Source organism: Peromyscus californicus, unplaced genomic scaffold (assembly GCF_007827085.1).
Source record: "Peromyscus californicus insignis strain IS unplaced genomic scaffold, ASM782708v3 Scaffold_8__1_contigs__length_139910024, whole genome shotgun sequence".
NCBI classification, from domain to species: domain Eukaryota; kingdom Metazoa; phylum Chordata; class Mammalia; order Rodentia; family Cricetidae; genus Peromyscus; species Peromyscus californicus.
In genome coordinates this window covers 11,095,247-11,116,549 of record NW_026294606.1, presented here as the reverse complement: position 1 = coordinate 11,116,549, position 21,303 = coordinate 11,095,247, and the positions used below count along the sequence as shown (strand labels likewise).

The window sequence follows — 21,303 nt, the reverse complement described above, 5'->3', positions numbered from 1 at the left end:
GGGCCCCAAAGGGATCACCCAGGAGAGGAGTCTGCACCAGACAGGGTCAGTGTGGACCTGGGCAGTGGCTGTGTTGGGAAGGAATATAGTATGCTTGAGAGACAGGACATCCCAGTGTTTGGAGCAGAATGAGGCAAGAAAGGGAGCAGGCTCAGAGGACCCAGGGTCCAGAGGCTCATGGTCAGGAGTTTCAGCTTTATTCTCAGTGGCAGAGAAACACAGATAAAAAGAAAACCTGCTTTTTATGTGCACAAAGCATACATTTATACATTTTACTTATTGCAGAGACAGAGGCTCCCTATGTAGTCCAAGCTGGCTTCTACCTCCTGAATGGTAGGATTATAGTCATGCACTCTTATACCCAGCCTCACATATACATTTACATTATTGTTTGTTTGTTTTGAGATGGGGTTTCTCTGTGTAGCCTTGGCTCTCCTAGAACTTGCTCTGTAGACCAGGCTGTCCTCAAATTCAGAGATCTGCCTGCCTCTGCCTCCCAAGTGCATGCACCACTATGGCTAGCCTCCCCGCTCCCCCTCCCCCCCCCCCCCCCCCCCCCCCCCCCCCCCCCCCCCCCCCCGCTCCGCCCCACAGTCCTGTGTTCTGAGACTGCTCTGGCTGATGTGGGAAAGACTGAAGAGTATGTATCAGAGAGGATACTGCAGCAATATAGGTGAAGAGAAGGGATAACAGGGGCCCAGGGCCATCGATGTGACTAGAAACGATGGTGGCATTGAAGAAGATGGCGATGTGGCAGGTAGAAAATTTCTAAACAGCTCCTTCCCTAAAACATAGCCAAAGAGATTCATTAAAAAATGCCCATTTACCAGGCGGTAGTGGCGCACGCCTTTAATCCCAGCACTCAAGAGGCAGAGGCAGGCGGATCTCTGAGTTCGAGGACAGCCTGGTCTACAGAGTGAGATCTAGAACAGCCGGGGATACACAGAGAAAGCCACGTAGTCTCACTGTCTTGCTCGAACCCCTGTAGGGCTGCCCTTCTCTTCGAGCAATGCCTGAATGCTCTGTCTCGGCAGCTTGACGGGCCCTCTCCCTTTCGGCAGCACCTGGCAATCAATCCTCTTCCTCTTGCCCTCTGGGCCTGGGCAGCATGGCCTTCTCTAAGCTGGAAGGGTGTAGCAGGCTCCCTCCCCCCAGAACCTTTGCACTTGCTCACCCCTCCTCTCACAGAAACTCATCCTTCGCCAGGCCCAGTCCCGTCCCTCCTTCCTGCCTATCTTTCTGATATCATCTAAGACCATTCCCGGTCATCACGCACGCACACGGAAGCTTGCGTTTATTTGTTTGTTTTTGGTTGTTTCTCAACACAGGGTTTCTCTGTGTAGCCCTGGCTGTCCTGGAACTCACTCTGTAGACCAGGCTGACCTTGAACTCACAGAGCTCCACCTGCCTCTGCCTCCTGAGTGCTGGGATTAAAGGCGTGTACCACCACGCCCGGCTGGAAGCTTTTAAATTAGAAGTTGGACCAGACCTTGTGCCTAAGTAAACAGATCACTAAACTGTAGTAGGGCTATTCTGTGCACTGAACTGCAAGCCTCTGCAGCCCTTCTCCCAACACTTGCTCTGTCTGTGTCATGGGGCTGCCAGGCTGTGGAAGCGGATATGGATGTTGGGTCAAAAGCATGTGGTGCCCTCTCCATAACTGTCTGCATCTTGACCCTGTGAGGGATGCTGGACTCCCTCACAGAACCAGTGTGTAGTTGCAGAAGCCCACTGGGGAAGCAAGAACACACAGAATTGTGTTTGATCCAGAGCTCCCATTTCCCAGATGAAAGTGTTAAGGCAGGAGTAGAAAGGTCACTTCCAGTCTAGCCCCAACTCTCAGCCAAGTCCTAGAGGGCTTTTAAGTGTAGGCTAGTCAGCATTTATTCAGTGCATCCGCTGTTGGTTCCTGTTAGATAGGGAAGGGCCAGCAGTAGGCATAGCCTCACAGGTGTGCCTGTCTAGTACAGATCATGAGACTTTGGTTCTGGACATTCAGTCTCCTGGGTTTCCATCCTGTGAGTTCTTCCCTGAACCCCGGCATCAAGCTGCTGCTCTCCTTGGCTCCCTAGGTTTAGTACAAACCCATCCGGAGTACCCAAGTGCTCCGTCTAAGTCAGTCCCACCATGATCTCTGCAGGATGCAGTCTGGTCCCTGCCAAAGGTCAAAGCCTGCTCAAGCCAATGTGCCTGATTCCTACTTGCCTTCAGGGACAGTCCTGTCCTCACCCCAGTCCACCATTGCACCCGAGTCCTTCAGGGGGATTCATGAATCTGTGCTTTTAGGAGGTTCCTGGGAGCTGAGCCTGGTGAATCTTGCCTGTGATCCCAGCATTTGAGAGCGCGAGGCAAGAGAATCCCCAGTTCAAGGCCAGCTTGGCTGCACAGCAAGCTTGAGGTGGGCTGGGGCTCCAGGAGGTACTGTTTCAACAAAACAAAATACACAAATGAGCAAAACAAAACCACAGAGCAGAATTCTGTGGGAGATGTCTTTTAAAACAAAATACAAAATAGAGGCCAGATGTGTAAGTTTCCTCTGAGGTTGAAACATTCCACCCAGCAGGGAGGCTCTTTAAACAGGAAGGTAAACAACCCAAAAAAGCTCTAGGAAGTCCCTGAAACTGACCAGAATTATAAGGCTCCTTCCTACCAGAGTAAACAATAAAAGCCGAGAGTCACTGATTTGGATGGAAGGAAGCTGAGCTGCCCAGACTCAGACCCGACCAGCTTCCTGGAAGAAGCAGAAACCAGCGGAGCTGCCTGGACGAGGTTTAGAGCAGAGTCACTTGCAGGACACTGTCCAATCTGTTGAGCTGCCTGCAGGCTGTGCAGGGTGCTCCAGGTTCCCAGACTTTGTGAGCTGTGACTGTCTTGGATAGTTTTATGTCAACCTGACACAAGCTAGAGTCGTCTGAGAGGAGGGAACCTCAGTGGAGAAAAATGCCTCCATAAGATCCAGCTGTAGGGCGTTTTCTTAACTAGTGATTGAAGAGGGAGGGCCCAGCCCATTGTGGGTGGTGGTATCCTTGTGATGGTAGTACTGGGCTCTATAAGAAAGCAGGCAGAGCAAAGCCATGGTAGCAAGCCAGTAGGCAGTACCCATCAGCTCCTGCCTCCAGGTTCCCGCCCCATTTGAGTCCCTGTCTTGGCTTCCTTCAGTGATGGACTACAGTGTGGAATTTTAAGCCAAACAAATCCTTTTCTTCCCAAGTTGCTTTGGTCATGGTGTTTTTGTTGTTGTTGTTTTTGTTTGTTTGTTTTTGAGACAGAGTTTCTCTGTATAGGCCTGGGTATCCTGGAGCTCGCTCTGTAGACCAGGCTGGCCTCAAGCTCAGAGATCTACCTGCCTCTGCCTCCTGAGTGCTGGGATTAAAGGCGTGCACTACCACTGCCTGGCTGGTCATGCTGTTTTATCATAGCAATAGTAACCTTGACTAAGACAGTCACCCACACTGGTATGGGCCTTGGCGATGCGGCTGTCATTGAGTGACACCTGCTCTTGTAAATGGCCCCTCACCCATACTCCTCACCCATGCTCACCAAGTTGGACTTTGGTGGTGTCTATACTTTGGTCTGTCATGGGATCCCTGTCTTGGGTTAGTAGAGGTGTGTTGCACTTTCCGGGGAGATGTTCTGTCACACAACAAGGCCACAATAGAAATGAATGGGAGCTTAGTTATATAGAAATGGGAAAAATATCCTTTAAAAGGCAGCTAAGGTCAGGCCACCAAACATCAGAAAACTTAGAAGATACATGCTGAGAGTATTTGTGTGTATATCATACAAAGGATGGATTGAAGTAAGAGGGCAAATGGCCCTGAAAACAAGGCAAGACATGTGTATAAATAGACATGGAAAGAGTTAAAATGTGGAAATAAATGTCCAGCTCTTCTGTGATGGAGGGAGTGAGAAGGGAGATAGAATCCTGGTGCTTTGTTCCCTGGCTGTTATCAGCAGTGTGGGGATCAGAGGCCTGTGCCACCAAGTCTGTGCTTACTTATTTACTTACTCACTCATTGGTCTTGGGACACTTGGGACCAAATGCAGGCTCTCACATGCTAGCCATGTTTTCTACCACCAAAGCCACATTCTCACTCTCCCCTAGTTTTTAGTCACCTTTTATACCTCCTGTGAATATTTCATAAAAGATTGGGAAGAAATACACCCCAGCATGTCTATAGTATTCTGCATATGCTGACAAAGAAGTTTAAGCAGCCTCTAGCAGAGGCCTGGGAGAGGAACAGTGACCCAGCCGTACAATGCACATAAACCTTAAGTGGAGGAAGCTCCTATCAGGAAGTAGTCTTGGTTAGAAATAAAACAAGTGTTTGTCTTAACAGTTGTTTGTTGAACACTGAGGCAGACCATCCCCAGAAGTGTCACCAGGGTACTGAGGAAGAAGAAGGAGATGCCACTGACCAAGTCCTTGGTACTGGCAGCCTCGTAGAAGATAGCAGGCAATCCCATTCCTGGGTATAGAGCCGGAGGAAATGATGCAACTGTAATACAGACATACATGTACGTCTGTATTGATCGCAGCACACTTCATAGTAACAAAGATGTGAAAGCAACCTGTGTGTCCATCAGCTGACAAATGTTCAGGAGAGTAGAAGACATAAATTTGATTAAGACAATGCTGTACATGCACACAATGGAATACTGTTCAGCTCCAAAACCAAAGCCCTGTCCATTGTGACAATATAGATATCAGTGGTATGATAACTGCACAGTGGGACTATCAATAACAGCCACGTATTGTCTATCTGAAAAAGCAAGAATTTCGAATGTTTGCTCCATGAAGAAATGATAACTGAGGAGGCAGATATGCCCATATTATTGTATTGAAACATCATGTGGTCCCTTATTATGATGTACAATTTTAAGTGCCAGTTAAAATGTAAATAAAAAATAAACTAGACTTATATCATCACATTAAATAATGTAAGTGCATTGAAGAAATCAGAGGTGGGCAAGAGAACTGGAGCTGAAGGCTGGGCATGGGCGGTGACTCTAAAAGAGGCGTCTCTGATGAGGTGACAATTGCAGTAACATTTGCTGCAGCTGTGGACAAACGTTCTGGTCAGAAGGAACAGCAGGTACATAGCTGTGGTGGTATTGGGTTCCCCAAAATATTGTGCACCCTAATAAACTTATCTAGGGTCAGAGAACAGAACAGCCACTAGATACAGAGGCTAGAAAATGGTGGCACTCACACCTTTAATCCTAGCCTTCTGGAGGCATAGATCTCTGTGAGTTCAAGGCCACACTGGAAATAGCCAGGCATGATGACTCACGCCTTTAATCGCAGGAATTGAGCCTTTAATCCCAGGAAGTGATGTCAGAAAGCAGAAAGGTATATAAGGCGTGGGGACCAGGAACTAGAGCTGGTTAAGCTTTTGAGCTGGGTAAGCATTTAGGCTTTGAGCAGCACAGTTCAGCTGAGATCCATTTAGATAAGGACTGAGAGGCTTCCAGTCTGAGGAAACAGGATCAGCTGAGGAAATGGCAAGGTGAGGTAGCTGTGGCTTGTTCTGTTTCTCTGATCTTCCAGCGTTCACCCCAATACCTGGCTCCGGGTTTGTTTTTTATTAATAAGACCTGTTAAGATTCCTGCTACACACAGCTCTATGCCACACTGTCTGAGCTTGTTGAAGAAATATCAAGTCAGCAGGCCTGGTGGCTCACACCTGTAACCACAGTGCTTGGGAGGCTGAAACAGGAGGGTTGTCTGCATTACAGAGTGATACCCTGTTTCAAAAAGAAATAAAGGAAGGAAGGAAAGAAGGGAGGAAAAGCCAGGTCAGGTGGCTGTAAAGCTGCATGTGCTGGAGATGATGGGAGAAGGTAGAACTCAGCCAGCCTGGAGAAGGTAGAACTCAGCCAGCCTGGAGAAGGTAGAACTCAGCCAGCCTGGAGAAGGTAGAACTCAGCCAGCCTGGAGAAGGTAGAACTCAGCCAGCCTGGAGAAGGTAGAACTCAGCCAGCCTGGAGAAGGTAGAACTCAGCCAGCCTGGAGAAGGTAGAACTCAGCCAGCCTGGAGAAGGTAGAACTCAGCCAGCCTGGAGAAGGTAGAACTCAGCCAGCCTGGACCAAAAGTGCCCAGAGATACTGATGCTGCGAGGAAAGGTAGACACTTAATAATTTACATCCTGGGAGGCAGTCAGTATAGGAGGAAGAGAGACATTTCCCCTTGTATTCTTTATCTATATTTTCTTAGTACAGGAATATATTATTGCTATTACCTCAATTAATATGAGTAGCAACAATGTTATATAGATAGAGAAACTATAGGCTAATTGTGTTTACATAGTAAAGAAATCCTGATGTGTTAAACAAACAAGATTCCCAGACATAGCTGATGTTGGGGACATTGGCCCCACGGTGTCCTGAACAGATGTTCCAGGCTAGTGCAAAGATGAGCTGGCCATACTGTCTGGGTAGGAAGGACCTCTGCCCAGTTTGACATTCAGAGGATAGAAGTGTGTGGGAACGTCCAGACTCCAGGGTCATCCTTGGCTCTGCGCAGGGATGTAGGGCACAGCTGCTTACACCGTGGGTCAGGTGACTGAAGTGGAGGAAGAGGCACAGGAATGTGACAACAGGAAAAGGTTTCTGGGTACAGTGACCAAGAATGAACTCACCAAGTCTGAAAGGTTCCGGGTGTCCGTGTGACTTCACTGTATCCCTGGTTCTGAACACACAGCTCATACACTTTGCACAGTGTTTACTGTTACACCAACAGACGCTGCCAGAAGCAGCTCAGCGCAGACGCGAGATTATTGTATATTATAGGTTTTTTTTCTGCACACACCAAGTGAGACACATAATGACTTTGTTATAGGAAAGAACTCAGTACGTTAATAGCAAATTAGTCTGTCCCTGAGTTGGACTGTGTTAGTATGTTTGATTTTTAAGACTTGCTGTTTGAGTGGCTGACTTAAGGTTCATAATGAATCACTAAACTAATTTGGGCTTAGGATTAGGACAGAATTTCTTGAAACTTAGGAAATTATCCTAAGCATACTTCTGCCATTTTATACCATGTATTTATACAAAGCAGTATCGTCAGTGTTGACAATTATAATATCAAAATATCCTTCAACTCTAAAAATGTTGATGCTCTGTGTCTTGCTGTATCAAATATTCAGCCAAGATGTAATTCTTTATGTAAAACTAAATAAGCATAGACAGAATTAGGCTGCAAATCTGCTCCTGTCTTTAAAAGGGTTTATATGTGTGTGTGTATAATATTATAACAAAGAATTGTTTTGTAATAGATTTATCATCAGCAAATGTTTTATTTGTAATGCTATTTTATATTCCTGTTTACCCAGGGCCATGTAGAATTTGCTGCGGTGAAGAGGGGTCTTGAGTGGAAAATGTTCAATCCCCAGGGGTGGGGGCAGGGAGCTCAGCACTAGTCTTAGCAGGACACCACCTCCTGAGTCAGGTCAAGACCGGGCTACAAGAGCCTCTGTCCTTGACCCCATGGGCCTGGCTTTTTCAGTACTCATCACCACTTTCTGCAGAGCAGTGAGAAGGCCTGATCCAGAGGGTCTTCTCGTAGACCCTCAGCTCGTCTTTCAGGGCTCAGCCTGACTGCCGAGGGCAGCCCTGTGTGAAGGGCAGTGAGAGCAAACAGGGCACTGACAGAGCCAAGGGAACTTTGGTCCAAGCCTCTTCTGTATCTCAGGTCAACTCAGGGCTGAGTAATGAGACTCATTGAGACTTTTGGATCATTCATGACTCAACAAAACCCACTTTGGAATCTGTATACTCAAGAGAGGAGCTTCAAGCACCTTATAAATACTAATTAAAAGACAGCATCCTGACAGGCTGGTGTAATTACAAAAGGGCTTTTCTGGCCTTGCTCCAGTGGCTTCTGAGAGTTGTACCTGGACCAGTGGTGACAGTAGGAAGCTGCTGTCTCATGAACAGCACAGAATGCTGAGCAGGCTCCGAGTCTTCCCTCTGCATGGTGACACGCGAGCAGTTACTGTCCACACTAAGATCCAGAGTTCCTTTCCAGGCTGGAAACTGGTAGAACAAGGACTCCAGTCCAGATGCTTGGAATACTAACCTGTGCTATTTCCATATAATTACCCTTTATAACCACATACTTCTTCACGGTTTACAAAGCATTTACACATGCACCATCTATTCATTCCTCAAAATACCTCAGCCAGCAGGAAGCAAAGACATGAATGCCTCCACTTTACAGATGAGCAAATGAGGCTTAAGAAGGAGCAAACAGCTGGCTGAAGTCCTTGTGCAAGCCAGAGTAGCTCCCATCCACACAATGCGTTGTCGTCTTCAGCACACCTTTTGATGTGGGTATCACAGTGGTTCTGTGAGCTAAGGGGGTCTGTTCTTCTTACTTTTATTTATTTATTTGTTTTTCTGTTCTTATTATTTTTATTTCCATTGTTGCTCCTGGTATTCTAGGATTACAGGTGCCCTGGAAGAAACAGACTGTTGAGGAAATAGAGATGTGAACAGTGACTGTGAGACGAGAGCTAAGCACTGTAGGTAGCTGTGGTATCCCCCTGAATCCTTCTGATGGGAGCAGAGAAACAATGACAACGCTTGTTCATTCATTCATCCATCCATCCATCCATCCATCCATCCACGCACTTACTCAACAGATGTTAGCAGAATACTCACTGTACCTGTTACTCTTCTAAGAATGGGGGCTACAGCAGTGGGCAAACAAATCTTTGTTTTAACCGAACACATATTCTTCTTGTATGAATGGAACACACCACAAAAAAACAAGGAAGTATGTGATCATGCATTGCCCCACAATGTTTCGGTCAGTAATCGACTACAGTTGCCCCATATATAATCATTACATTGGCCAGTGATGTCTTAGCTTGTATAACTATTCTTTATGATACTTGTACAAAGACAAATTTGCTGACAGGGATGGCGGCATGGCTCCGGGACAGAGGATTTGCCTAGCATGCGCAACGTTCTGGATTTCAGCCTTGGTGGAGCCAAAAAAAGAAAGTTGTCCAACATGTTCCTCGGAAGGTATTCCCATCGTTATGTTTTGTGATTATACACCGTGCCAGATACAGAGAAGCATAATAAAGCAGGGAAAGGCACTGGAGGTGTTGGTTTGGATGAAGGGTTGGCACTAATGCCCAGGTGTCATAACAAGGAGTGGCCGAGTAAAGTGACCCACCAGGGGTCTACTTTGGGTCTTAAAGCTCTAGCAGAGCTGATAGACTTTGGTGGGAAGCCACATAGAGTGACTAGTAAAATACATTTCCAGTGACAGGATCTTACCATGTCTTGAGGATTTAGATGTGCCTAGAACTTTTAACTGTGGCTTCATGGAGTCCTTAAGACCGTGAGAAACAGGTGTTGGAGACCCTGAAGATAGAAGGTGCCTGACCGGTCTGCCATCTTGAACCTGCCCCTGAGCTCCTGCTCTGACTTCAGAGGCCTTCTGTGTGGAGCTTGGAAGGAAGTACATAAGGCTGCCCCAGCCAGCCAGGTGCCTAACAGGAGCAAGGCCCTGGATTTCATCCCCAAAACATCCAAAAAAAGAAAAATTGCCCAACATGTTTCTCAGAATATATCCTTATCATTAAGCTGCATCCTGTCAAAAGATTTTTTTTTTTTTTTTTTTTTTTTGTTGTTGTTGTTGTTGTTGTTGTTTTTGAGACAGGGTTTCTCTGTGTAACAGTCCTGGATGTCCTGGAACTTGCTCTTTAGACCAGGCTGGCTTTGAACTCACTGAGGTCCACCTGCTTCTGCCTCCAAAGTGCTCAGATTAAAGGCGTGTGCCACCATCGCCCAGCCTGTCAAAAGATTTTTTATAAAATACGATTTAATCATAACACCTATTTTCTTGGCCCTGCCCACTACTCCCTCCTCTGATTTGAACTGTCATTTATTTTTAATTCTCTAAATTAGCATTCTAAGTGTTAGACAATACTATGGCATTTCTCACAAAATGTGCTTGGTAGATTTTTCTCTTACCTCATTTTCCTAGCCCCCATCCCTATTGACCCATCCACTGTTACCTTCTCACAGTTTCCTTTCTGAGTTCTCCCCTCCTCCTCCTCCTCCTCCTCCCTTCTCCTCCTCTTCCTCCTCCTTCTTCTTCTTTGGTTTTTTGAGACAGGGTTTCTCTGAGTAGCCTTAGATGTCCTGGAACTCAATCTGTAGACCAGGCTGGCCTTAAACTCAGAGATCCTCCTGCCTCAGTCTCCCAAGTGCTGGGATTAAAGGTGTGCACAGCTCTACTTTCTTTTCTTAAAGATTTATTTTTAATTATTTGTGTGTGTGTGTGTGTGTGTGTGTGTGTATACACATGTGTGTAGGTGTCCACAGAGGCAGATGAGTCAGATCCCCTGGAACTGATATAGGCATTTGTTCAGTATTCAGTATGGGTAGCTGGGAACAGGACTTGGGTCCTCTAGAAGAGCAGTGTGTGTTCTTAACTGCTAAGCCAACTCTCCAGCCACCTTCCAGTTTTTTGTTTGTTTGTTTTGTTTGTTTTGTTGTTGTTGTTTTTTTGTCTTAGGCCTTGATTTGGGAGTAATTGTGTCGTAAGTGTTATTTGATATTACTTAAATAGTTCTGATGATATTTCGCAGTCAGGCAGCCTGCTAATAATTCACAAGCAAGATTTTTAGGTGTTCCGGGTGCCTAGTAATAAAGATTATTATTATTATTATTATTATTATTTTTGGTTTTTCGAGACAGGGTTTCTCTGTGTAGCTTTGCGCCTCTCCTGGAACTCACTTGGTAGCCCAGGCTGGCCTCGAACTCACAGAGATCCACCTGGCTCTGCCTCCCGAGTGCTGGGATTAAAGGCGTGTGCCACCACCGCCCGGCGATTATTTTTTTTAAATTTCATTTGTTTTTGGGATCCAAAATGACGTTGTATACTTATTTCTGACTTATGTCATTGTTAGACTGGCTAATATTTTAGTGACTTGATTGTTTGGCTTGGGTCTGCTCACCTCACGCCATCCCTGCATTAGAGGGGTCCTAGCAAGGCTTGGGTGTTCTTGAGTATGCTGCTACTCACTCTTAGAGTCACAGGACTGCTTACATTACTGGTCATGAGCCTTAGTAACTCATGCTTTAACTTGGGTTTTGTTAAGGAGATTTAACTCACAGCAGAGCCACTTAAGGCTACAGCACATATGCGTCTTCACTTCCCAGAGGGGTAGGAGCCAACAGCACTGGGGGAAGTTCTCCTACTAATCATGCTCTAAGTTTCTGTTATCCACGGAGGTGTTCTCCCTGACTTTTGTTGGGTTTAAGGCCTTCCCTGTCCATGGTAACCTATTACTGTCCTGGTTCTGCTTGGCCTTGCTGCATACATCCTCCCTCAAGGATCATTCATATTTTCTGGGTCCTCAGGTAGGGTCCTGTGGTTCCAGGGTGTCGATCAGTACATCCATCAGTCAGTGGATAATGCTGTCAGTCATAACAATATCCACCCATTTACATTTAAGTACTTCAGTTGCTAGCTGTCTGTCGTTCTGTCTGTCCTGATCAATTTGTGACAGGCTTTCAACAATGTTGAAGGTACCTCTTTCTCTGGTGATTTGTTTGTTAATGAGCTTATATGGTTAGGATCCTTGAACTGATCTATGTGTTTTCCAGGATGCTAGGGTTATCCTTTTCAGCTTTTGACCTGCAGGACAACACAGATCTGCAGGGCAAGCACCACATCAGGGCTGTCTCCCCTACCCCGCAAGGATTTGCTCTTCTGTGTCCTTTCCTTGGACAGCTCCTGTGAGCTCCTCACAGTACCCTCCTTTTTCTTTAAAAAATTTTTTAAAACATTTTCCCCTTTATTTTACATGCAGACAACAGTTTCCCCTCCCTCCTCTTCTCTCGTTCCTTCCTCGCCACTCCCATCTACCTTCCTCCCCAACTTCCCACCCCTTCTCCATCTCCATTCAGAAAGGAGCAGGCCTCTTATGGGGCCTTGAACACAGCTTGGCACATCAAGTTGACATAGGACCGGGCTCCTCCCCCTGCATCAAGGCTGGGCAAGGTAATCCATCATGGGGAACAGGTTCCCAAAAGCCAGGAACAGGTCCTGGTTTCACTGCTAGGAACCTTACAAACAGACCAAGCTACACAACTGTCACACATATTCAGAGGGCCTGGGTTGGTAACCCAGACCCAGAAGGACAAACATGGTATGTACTCACTCATAAGTGAATCTTAAAAAATGTTTTACATTCATTTTATGTTCATGAATGTGTACCTGAGTGCCCGGGAGTTAGGAATGCTTGGGAGCTACCATGTGACGCTGGGTATCAGGCCCAGGTCCTCTGCCAGCCAACAAGTGCTCTTAACCATCTCTCCAGCGCCCCTCCCTCTTCCTTGTCACTCAGGACAAACGTCCCCCCTTCTGGTTGGGGGTTTACTGTTATGGCCTCTCTCTACCAGACATTCTCTCTCTTGGCACCTTGCCTTCCTCTACTCAAAGTTCTCCCCTCATTCAAAAGCCATGTGGTTTTTGGACGCCCTGGTTTTCCGTGGTCTCCCTGATGGGATGCAAAATTCTCAAGGAAAAGCCCTTCATGCTGAAACATGACTGGTCATAGCAGGTTGTCCTTAAATACTGTTAGAAAAACAGCAGATGGGTGACCCTGTGTCTTTCTTGTCTTGTGCTGGCCTCCCCTCTCTCCCCTCTCTCCATCCCTCATCCCTGGAGTCAGAGACTGATTGAGGAGGCTAGTTTGGCAAATAATTTAACACTTAAAACTTTTAAACATTTTACAGTTGTGTAGCTTGGTCTTGTGGAACTCCTAACAGAGCGAGCAGGGCTTGTCTCTGACTCTGTTACCTGCTTTTGGGACCATTTCCTCCTACTGGGTTGCCTCATCCAGCCTTAATAGGAGAGGAGGTGCCTAGTCATACTGCAACTTGATATGCCATGGCTGGCTGATACACATAGGAGGTCTGCACTTTCCTGAAGAGAAAGGAGAAGGAGTGGCGGGGAGGGTCTGGGGAGAGGGATTGGGGGGAGAGGAGGGAGGGGAAACTGTAATTGGGCTGTGAAGTAATTAATTAGTTATTTATTAATTTTTAAAAAGTATTTATTTTTGGTGCTATGGGACATACCAGGTACATGGGTGGACGTCAACAGACGTCTTGCTAAAGTTGGTTCTTTCCTTTCTGGGAATTGAACTCGAGTGGTTGGCCTTGGCGTCTTCACCCGCTGAGCATTTTAAAAGCCCTTAGTAACTGTTTTCAAGAGTTTATGGAATGTTTCCATACTGAGGATAAAACCAAAAGCCTCGTGCACACTAAGCAAGTTGCCGTACTGAGCCACATCCCAGCCCGTTTGAGAGAGCATCCTTGCAGCCAACTATGGTACATTTCACTGCCTTCCTGTGGATCCCTGGGAGAACCGTTCAGCGTTTCTAAGTCTGTCGCCTCATGTACAGCCCAGGGACAAATGATATTTGTTTCCTAGAACTGCTGTGAGAAACACGGAGTGCTTCTGAGGGTTGGAACATAGTAAGTGCTTAACTAAACCAACTGGGCTTCATGGTTCTGTGCCCAGCACCACCCCCACCAACTTCCCCTTTTAAGTCGGAGCAGGAAGAAAGCATGCCAATCACTAGATAATTTATGCGGCATATGCCTTTATTATCCCATGCTGAGCTGGGGCTCCTACTGTCCAATGAAGGTCTAAAGGAGGTATGGCTTTTATCTCTTCAGCAGCTCCGGAGAGACAGCAGGAGGGGCCAAGCTCACCAAAGCTTCCTCTAGAAAACAAACAGAGCCTCTCTCCAAGCTCAATAGCTTTCCTCATTCGCAGCTGTAAATGGCCCAGAGCAGCAGGGCTTTTGCCCTGAGACTGGAGGGAGCGAATACACCATTGAATGGAGAGAGTGACCCCTGACTGGCAGAGGAGTTCCTGCTGGGCACAGGCCAAGCCTGCCGTCTAGCAGAGAATCCAGAGGTCACGTGTCATTAGTCAGTGTCTTACAGCAATCCTTTCAAAACCATTGATAAAGGGGAAGGGCAAGGGGGCTTTTCTGTTTCTAGTTCCCAATTTTCCCCTCTCTCTCTCTCTGTCTCTCTCTCTCTGTCTCTCTGTCTCTCTGTCTCTCTGTCTCTCTCTCTCTCTCTCTCTCTCTCTCTCTCTCTCTCTCTCTCTCTCTCTCTCTCTCTCTCGTTGTTGCTTCTTTTTTTTTTTTTTTGTCCAGAGGCCAAAAGAGATGAGGCATTTCCAGCCTTGGGAACAGGAAGGCCAGGAGCAGGTTCACTCTGTTTGAGACACTGCTTCTCCTTTGAGAAGTCATTTGGGACCCATGGACACAGGTGTGACTTCTTCCTTGTCCTAAAAGCCTTCTGCACAGTACTGAGTTCCTCCAAGGCCTATTCCCCTTTCCTTTCAGCCTCTCCCCAGCTTGGCCAAAAGACCACAGTCTCTGTAAAGTAGAAGGATGGCAAAGAGATGGTGTTTGACCGCAATGCTGTCTCCTGTGACTCAATCTCCACATTCCTGTCTTGGAGGTAGACTCTGGCCAGGGTAAGACCTGAATGACGTCACTGGGGGCTGAGGAGCACTTTAAAAGAGGTCACTAACTCTTTCTCCATTGAGGAGGACGGTGTAATTATTTCCTTTCCTGTCTGTTTTGTACTATCTATTTAGTCCGAACAGTATATAACAGAGGCCAGCATGAGGTTCTGATCGCATTAACTTACAACCCACTAACTGTGCATTGATTAGAGAATATTTTGGGATTTGGGGGTAGTTGTCACATTGTTTTTCTTTTTTTCTTCTATTTTTTATCTGCACTTTTTTGAGACAGGGCCTTACATAACCCAGGCTGGCCTTAAGCTGTCTCTGTATCCAGACTGGCCATGGACTGCCTGTTCTCTTGCATCCAGCTCCTAAGTTCTGGGCTGGCAGGTGTGTGACTTCATGTTCAGCTTTTAAAACTATTTAAAATAGGCTGGGCTGTGGTGGCGCACTCCTTTAATCCCAGCATTCGGTTGGCAGAGGCAAGCAAATCTCTGTGAGTTCAAGGCCAGTTTGGCCTACAGTGTGAGTTCTAAGAGCAGCCAGAGCTATACAGAAAAAACTTGACTCTAAAACATAAAACAACAACAACAAAAAAGACAAAACAAGAAACCAAACCAAACCAACAAACAAAAAAACCCACGAAACAACAACAGAAAAATTAAATATTACTTTTTTTTTTTTGGTTTTTTATTACTTTTTATTTGTTGTACATTTTAAAAAGAAGTTAAGGGCTGTATCACATATCACAAAAAATGTCATATTGTAAGAACAGATCTTTTTATTTTTTAGATTTATTTTATATATATATTAGATTTATTATATTTATTTTAGAATATTTTGTGCACATATACACACCTGCACTCACACAACACACAGATACACAGATATACACCACACCACCCACATGCTTGGTGCCCCAGGAGGTCGGAAGAGGACATTGGGTTGCCTAGAACTGAGTTAGAGATGGTTGTGAGCCATCTTGTAGATACTCTGTCCTCTGCAAAAGCAGAAAGTACTCTTAACACCTGAGCCATCTCTTTAGGTGTTAGGACAGATCTTGATATGTGTGTTATGACATTTTGCATATACTATAGAAGGCAGAAATCACCAGCAGTCAAAATTACTCTGGAAAAAATCTAAACCATTCACAAAACCTTGTATATGTGGCTCTGTGTGTTTAATACTGTGGGATAAAGCCATACACACACACAAGAGAAACAATTGCAAGCAGCCTGAAACATATTCCTATTGCTTTGGACATCACTGAGAGTACTTGGCTGGTACTTAGAGACCAAGTTAGGCATTATTTTATATGTTTACAACACCAGATTTTTCTTCTTGGGGCAAGATGCTCAGGACCATCCCATGTTCTTTTGTTAGAAATGAAAGAAAGTTAAATGTTCGTTCCTCTCATGTAACCTCCACATTAATTCTCCTTTTCCTCCTCTTGCCATCTGTAACTGGGTGACATAATAAATAAATTCTCACCTCACTTCTGTGTATGGGAACAGGGGGCATACAGGCCAGCACATGCCACAGAGGGAAGTCACATACATGACTTCATAAAGCCATGAAGAATGATATTCAACCGGCTAGAACCACACAAAAGCAAAACAAAATCAACCAAACAACAACAGCAACAGGAAAACACACCACCACCACCACCACCACCACCACCACAACAAATGGTACCTCAGCCCTACGAGGATGGGATTTTTCTGGTCACCAACACGTAGATGTTTGGTGAATGCTAGGCAGAACCTCAGAGCCACAGCCTTCCCTGAACTGGAGACTTCCTGGAGAGGGAAGGAGGCCAGTGTCATTTTCCTATACTGGTCACCATCAGGCCAGGGCCTAGCACCAGGCAGGTAGGTGTCCTGGGATGTTCACACAGTGAGAAATGAAGAAAGATCCACAGCTTTTGTTAGAGCAGAGTACGCGGTAAGGTGGTCAAGTAGGAGGTGGGGAGCAGAGGAGGGAGGGCAATTTGTAGGGAAAAGGGGGGAGGGGTGTGTACGCAGTTGTAAAGACAGACTCATGTGTTGGAAACAGGAACAGCTGAGGAGGAAACAAGGGTCAGGCCCTGCTCTCCTGCGGCTCCTTGACCGGGTCTGTTTCTTTTCCTGTCTCTTGCAAGGCCTCCCATGTCCACCTTGTGTCTTGCCAGAGCTCCAGATGAGGAGTGTGCCCCAGCTGCCTCCAGTTTCTCTGGCCTCAACAGGGTCTGGTCGACCAGTCAGATGCCGGACATTTCCCTTTGGGCTATAACCGGACTTTCTGCTCACAAGCGCACGAGAGCTTGACACATAGGCCACCTTGTACCTTCTCCTTGTTCATCCCAGACCCATTCTTCCTCCCTTCCCTTCCCAAGCTTCTCCTAATTTCAGGAATGAGGGATTTCTTGGGTTTAACCTGTTGAGATATAGGCCCATGAGTCATTCAGTCATTCATTCCTTTCTCCTCTCTCTTTAGCATGTGTGTGCACATGTGTGGGTGGTTATGTGCTCACATGAGTGTGAATGCCCGTGTATGTGTACATTCATGTGAGTCTAGATGGCAACCTCAGGTACTGTCGAAAATATATATATATACATACATACACACACACACACATATATGTATATATTTTGAGACAGAATTTCCCACTGGCTTAAAGATCACTGTGTGGGTTAGATTGACTGGCCAGCAAGCCCCAGGGATCCACTTGTCTCCACCTCCCCAGAAGTGGGATTACAAGTGTTTTCTACTATGCCTGCCTATCTGTGTCCTTCAGTGTTGGGGTTGCAGATGTGTACCACCATGTCTGGCTTTTATGTGGATTCTGGGGACCTATACTTTGCTGTCCTTCAGGAACCAGCTCTCCAGTCCAGCCCACGATCTCTTGATGTTTCAGTTTCAGGCTCGTGGAGCTGCTTGAAGGTTCAAATGAACGGTGACTAAAGAGTTCACAGAGAGCATCTGGTATGTAAATAACTGCTTTAGTGATTAGCCTCTATTTTAGTTGAAGCTGTTTTTATCCTTGTTTATTATTTTTATTTGTTGTTGACTATTGTGCATGCTGGACAAGTGTTTTACCACTGAGCTACATCCACAGCTTACCCTTGCATTATTTTTACTGTTTATAATTAGCTTTATAGTAGTGTTGATCTTCTTTGATTTTCCTTTGCTAGCTTGGGTTATGCACTGCCCTACAGGAATCTCAGGGACAATATGGGCCTCATTCTCAACCTGTTGACAGGTCACATGCAATGAATGCCTCAGCATCCATCAATCCTTAGTCTTCTGTGGTGGAGAATTTATGCTATTAGCTGTTGATATATATTAATTTTTTCTTATGTCACAGTACAAGGAGTAACAGAACATGACATGTCTCTTTGGACCCTACTCAAACTTTTTGAGAACTCAGTTCAGAGTGGGGGGGACAACAAGAATTTCAAAGCCCAAGGGACCTTCCTTTGCCTTTTCCAGCCAGCACCCCAGCTTGTGGCTTGAGAGTGACCCAGGTTCTGCTCTGAGTCCTGTCAGTGGTGAGCTATGAGCTTTTAGTCTGATTCTATCACCCCTGAGCCTCAGCTAGTCCCTGTATAAGATGTAGACAGTAGCATGATTTCCACGTCCAGCATCACCAAGCCAGAAAGACTCACAAATACTAGTCATTGTTAGCTTGGGACCTCAGTGTCCTCACCAATTAAAAGTATCGCCTGATCTGCACTGGCTGTGTCCCATGAGGATGGCAAAGGCCCAGTATGCGTGCTATGTAACTACTGATTCCTTGTGCTCTTGAAAGAGGAAATAGAAGGCACGGCTGCGTGCATTTCTGGGGCTCGTTCTTACAAGGAGCCTGAACTATGAGGCCCAGAGACAGAAGAGGGAGGAGGGAGAAGAGAGCCAGTGATCCTAGGGAGGAGGGAGAGGAGAGCCAGTGATCTCAGGGAGGAAGCAAAGGAGAGCCAGTGATCCTAGGGAGGAGGGAGAGGAGAGCCAGTGATCCCAGGGAGGAGCCAGAAGAGAGCCAGTGATCCCAGGGAGGAGGCAGAGGAGAGCCAGTGATCCCAGGGAGGAGGCAGAGGAGAGCCAGTGATCCCAGGGAGGAGGGAGAGGAGAGCCAGTGATCCCAGGGAGGAGGCAGAGGAGAGCCAGTGATCCCAGGGAGGAGGCAGAGGAGAGCCAGTGATCCCAGGGAGGAGGCAGAGGAGAGCCAGTGATCCCAGGGAGGAGGCAGAGGAGAGCCAGTGATCCCAGGGAGGAGTCAGAGGAGAGCCAGTGACCCCAACAGTTGATGCAAGAGACAACAGCAGAGTGCTTTCAAAGCTTCCCTCACAGCCAGGCACTTTATTAGCACAGAGATAAATAGTACCAGATAAGAGGCCTCTGGTCTTACATCTGGGGTGGGAGAAACATCGTCTGGGAGACAGAACATGACGTTTCTTGCACAGACGAATCCTTGAAACCCAGCCTGTGAGGGGGGAGGTGATGTGCGCCAAGCCTAGCGGCCTGAGGCTTCCCAGCTTGGACGGGGAAGCAAGTTTTGACAACAGCAGTGCTAATTGATCAGGTGTTCTCATCAGAGAAGGCAGTGCAGGGGCAGGTCGCAGTTCTGCTTTTTTTTTTTCCTGGAGGGGAGGGCATTTCCTCCCTTCAATATCTCTATTTATTCCCGTAGGCCAGAAGCCTCAGCATGTTACTTCTGAACCCCAAAGTCTCACTGGTCTTTGTTTACACCAAATAGTACATTCACAACAAACTGCCTGTGCAGCTGCCTTCGGTTTTGAAAGTTAAATGTGAGCAGAGGCTGGCCCCAGAGTCAGAGCTGCACCGCACTGCTCTTCTAGGTAAGCCCAAGTTTATGGGTTTGGGGACAGAATTTCCTCATTCTGGGCTCCGTTTTTCTGTAAAGTGGGAGTTAAAATACTCATTTCTTTAGAAAACATGTGAGTTGGGTGTAGTTGCACACACCTTTAATCCCAGCACTTGGGAGGCAGAGGCAGACAGATTTCTGTGAGTTTGAGGCCAGCCTGGTCTACAGAGTGAGTTCCAGGATAGCCTGGTCTGCATATACACATATGCATACATACATACATACATACATACATACATATATACACACATATATGTACTGTGTATGCTCAGTATGGTGTCCTATAATCTCACCACATGGGAGGCTGAAGCTGGAGGATCAGCATGGCCTCCGTAGAGAGTTCCAGGCCAGTCTGAGCTATGTGGTGAAACCCTGTCTCAAAACAAAAATAAAAAACAAAACAACAGCAAAGCCCAACAATATTGTGAAACACTTTTTTCCCTAACAGCTAAAAGCAAACCAAATAAAGATTATTGTCAAAAGACATTGTTCAGGTCGGGCGGTGGTGGCGCACGCCTTTAATCCCAGCACTCGGGAGGCAGAGCCAGGCGCATCTCTGTGAGTTCGAGGCCAGCCTGGTCTACAAAGTGAGTTCCAGGAAAGGCACAAAGCTACAGAGAGAAACCCTGCCTCGAAAAACCAAAAAAAAAAAAAAAAAGACATTGTTCAGAAGATGAACAATTAACCTAAGACTGGAGAAAATATCCATAATACATGTGCTTGGCGTAGGGGGTAGAAGTGAAATGTATAAAGAATGCTTTCTACTCAACAATAAAAAGATAGGCCGCTTTGCTGAGACATGGGCATCAGATCTGGACACTTCAACAAAAAGCAGTTTTGTGAATGGTTAGCAAGCAGACAAGCCCTAAAAGAGGATCCCAACATGCTTAGTCACCTAGGAATTACCTACCGCACAATCATGGGAATGGCCCAAACGGGAAAGTTTGATGACATTCGTCTTGGCAATTGTAATTTGCACCTGCCAGCAGGAAATGTCACATGTATAACACTTGCCTGCTGGGACTTATCACAAAGTGTTTGTTTACTCAAGGAGCATAAGACGGTAGCGAAAAACGGGAAGCAAACTGTAGTTTACACACAAAATCATTCTATTACTCAAAAATAAACAGGATTAGTAAAGTAGAGATACATTCGACATGAATGGATCTCAAAAATACTGTGATGACCAAAAAAAAAAAAAATGCTTTTTCAAAAGAAAGTGTACTGTATGATATCTTTATCTGAGGTTGTAGAAAACCTCAGAGGAAAGGAAAAAATGATGAAAAAGTGAGAACAGAGTTGTCTCTTGGGGAGTGGTTGGCCAACAGCTGAAGGGAACTTCCTGAGGCAGTGATCCTTGTGTGTCAGAATGGTGGCCTCATGGCTATGCATAAATTAAATAAGAAGTCTGGTGAGCTATACTCTTAAGATTTGTTCATTCTTGTGTACATGAATTATATAAGCCCATAAAGCAATATTAAAACCACAATCTGACATATTGTTCTCCTGTTTGAAAACAGGAAAGTATATACCTACTCAAACTGACTGCTCAGTCACTCACCTGTACTGAACAGACCCATGGGCAGAGTCAGTTCTGTCCTGATCAGAAAGAAGCACATACTTTTTCCTTACAGAATGGCTATAATAGCAAGACAGACAGTAGCAGACACCGGTGCTGAGAAGCTCTGGAGCTCTCGGGCAGTGCTGGAGGAGGGTGAGTTGAGCAGGAGAGCAGTGTGAGAGACTGGAAAGGCTCACTCCGTCAGTGTCTTCGTTCCTGGATATGAAGCCAAGACAACAGGCTAAAATCCCACCCACAGGCTTATTTACGTTACCTTGTTTCTGTTCTCTTGAAACACGGTCCTCAATGTAGTCCTAGCTAGCCTAGAACTCAATATATACGCTTGGCTGACCTTGAAC

The 21,303-nt window shown here is 46.1% G+C and overlaps 1 long non-coding RNA gene across 2 annotated transcripts; it reads left to right on the top strand.

The window, feature by feature from the left end:
* Positions 1 to 14,224: 14,224 nt before the first annotated feature.
* On the top strand, positions 14,225 to 20,986 carry LOC128102908 (uncharacterized). 2 transcript variants are annotated; one of them, XR_008215592.1, is made up of 5 exons: positions 14,225 to 14,528; positions 17,419 to 17,486; positions 17,869 to 18,052; positions 19,189 to 19,877; positions 20,054 to 20,986. It is a non-coding gene; the product is annotated as an uncharacterized LOC128102908 (long non-coding RNA). The 2 variants fall into 2 exon arrangements; XR_008215593.1 differs by lacking the exon at positions 17,869 to 18,052.
* The last annotated feature ends 317 nt before the right edge of the window (positions 20,987 to 21,303 follow it).